Source organism: Mauremys reevesii, linkage group 12 (assembly GCF_016161935.1).
Source record: "Mauremys reevesii isolate NIE-2019 linkage group 12, ASM1616193v1, whole genome shotgun sequence".
Lineage (NCBI taxonomy): Eukaryota > Metazoa > Chordata > Testudines > Geoemydidae > Mauremys > Mauremys reevesii.
Window position 1 is genome coordinate 23,105,642 of NC_052634.1, and position 2,554 is coordinate 23,108,195.

At 56.3% G+C, this 2,554-nt stretch overlaps 1 non-coding gene across 1 annotated transcript; it reads right to left on the reverse strand.

The window, feature by feature from the left end:
- Nucleotides 1–1,811: 1,811 nt before the first annotated feature.
- Nucleotides 1,812–1,893, reverse strand: TRNAS-CGA. The gene has a single exon. It is a non-coding gene; the product is annotated as a tRNA-Ser (tRNA).
- Between the last annotated feature and the right edge of the window lie 661 nt (nt 1,894–2,554).

A 2,554-nucleotide genomic window follows, 5' to 3' on the forward strand; every position in this document is an offset into this window, starting at 1 on the left:
GGCTGTGGGCTGCTGGTTGGTTGTTGGGATCCGAGCTCTAGATCAAAGCTGCACAGCGACCTGACACCCAGGGTTATAAGGCCGAAATAGTGACCCCCTTACTGGCCTTGGTGACCCCCAAACCCTTGTTACTAAGGGCATTGAGGAGTCTCTGTCCCTTAATAACTTCTGGGAGCTCCCCAGCAGGCTGCGGGCATCAGCCGCCTCCTGCCTCACAGGTTAGACTCTTGGTGCTGTGCCAGCCGCCCCCTCACTTGCAGGCCCAGTGTAAGAAGAAGGAGGCCTGGTGCTGGCAGAAGAGGGTTTTGATTGATCGATCTCTGTGTTATGGGCACAGGACGCTTCCACTCAGTAGCACAGCTGGGGGAGCAAGGAGCAGCTAAGGGCGTTGGGTTCCTCCGGTGGGGTGTGGAGCAGCCGCTGCTTTTCCTGTTCGCACTCCTCTGCGGTGTGAAAATCGGGCGGAGGCAGAAGCCCCACTTCCTCCCGAAATGACACCCAGTGGGGGAAGCCAGGACAACAGAGTGGGGCGGCAGGTGGTGGCTAGACTCTCACTGCCAGGGTCTAGTCTAGCTCAGGGTCCAGCTCAACTTCCTCCCCGCGCCACTGGCCCCCAGTCCCCTTCCACCACCAGGTCAACCCGGGCACTAGGGCAGGAACAGGGTGAGGCAGCAAGTCAAGCTGAGCAAGGCAGGCAAAAGCGAGTCTTGTCTTCATGGGCCACTCACAATGACGTCCTTTTGTGTGCAACTGCTGCAAAAACATCCCGAACAGAGAAGCAACAGGCCAAAACACTGCCACACAGCTGCCAATGTAGCTCAGTTGGGAGAGCGTTAGACTGAAGATCCAAAGGCCCCTGTTTTAATCCCAGGCTTTGGCAGGCCCTTTCATCCCTCTTTGTGCAGGGGGGGCTTGTTTTCTGGGAGGGCAGCAGCACCTTTATCTGGGGCAGGTACCTGATTTTGAGCTCCCCAGCAGGACAACAGAGAGCATGGGCTTCTCCCCCTAGTTGGCCCACCTGACCTATAAGGATGGGAGATGGGAGCTGTCTTTCCCACATGACTTATTTGTCCACCCAAAATGGCAGGAACGGAGTGAGGCAGGACGGCCCTCGGAGATGGTGCCAGAGGGGGCAGGGACTTGGGAGGAAAGCTCCTCTGCAAAGCTGAGTGACGACAGTGCTGGGGAAGGGGCATCTGGCACCTGGAATATGGCAGGGATTCAGAGGCCCAAGAGGAGGCACTTGATGTTAAGGTGTGAAAGGAAAGATCCATGGTAGGAACTGGCTCCCTTCCTCTGGACCACACAGTGTTTGGTGTTGGGGCGGATTTTAATTGTCTCAGCCGGCCTGAGAACTGCTGGTCCCGTTTTCTCAACTGTGAGAGGAAACGTTTTTACAATGAGCACTACCTGGTGCAGGTCTGTAGCGAGGTTGGCTTAGAGGACTTGTTTCTCCATAGCAGAACCAGTGGAGGGTGGGCGGTAGCCTCCTAGTCCTCTGACCCGAGCTCACAGCAGCTGCAGAGGGGATACACCTTTCTGCAGGGACAGACCAGGAGTCGCACTGACCGGATTTACGTGAAGGAGAGCACGTCAACATGGCTAATCTATGGGGCACCAGGTGAGTGGCAGAGGTTTCAGGTACTGAGAGTTTGCCTGACCCCTCAGGGACACAGTGTGAGGGGGTGTCCCAGGGATCTCTGTGAAAGGAGCAGAACAGGATTTACTTGGGGTGGGAAGAGAATTGAGAGTGGCTCAGGGGGTTGGACAGAGGTATTGCCCGGGTGAGAGACTGGCTAAAACACAGGCCTCGCTGTGAGCAGGATTTGAACCTGCGCAGGGGAACCCTATTGGATTTCGACTCCAACACCTTAACCACTCGGCCATCACAGCTGTGAGGACAAAATTGCCCCAATGCCAGAGAAACTGGTAAAGAATCACAATGCCCAGGTGTGAAGTCATCTGAACTACAGAATTCCCACCGCAAACCTGGCCCCCAAAGCACAGGGGATTGGGGTTTGTTCTCTTTGTTAGCCATGTGCAGTCGCACAGAGAGCGGGTTTAAAAGTCTCCCCTCCCACAGAGCGGGAAGGGGAAATGATTCTCAACTTGAAGCCTGAGGTGAATGAGGATGTCTGGACCAAGGGGCCAGGGACTGGCCTTTGCTAGAGAAACCACTGTCAAGTTTTAGCCAATTAGGACAAGTCAGCAAATAAGAACAACCTCAGGTCTCAGTAGCTGCTGCAGGTAGCAAAGTCCTACAGGGAGCAGTTTCTGGCACTACACCTGCGCAGCTCTGCTTCCTGGCTCTTCTTGGGCTCCTGCTCTCTCCTTAGCTCTGCCCCACTCTGGCCCAGGCAGCTCCAGCTCCCACGGAGGATGGGACCCCCTGGCCTGGTGACTCCCCCATTACACTGCCTGGCCTGTCAGTGCAGCTAACTTGGAGCTTTGGTCTCTCCCCATTGCCCAGGGGACTGTCAGTCTCAGGGTCCTGATTCCCCATTGGCCCTTCCCCCGGGACTGGGAACTAGCCAACCAAACCCCGCCCCCCCCA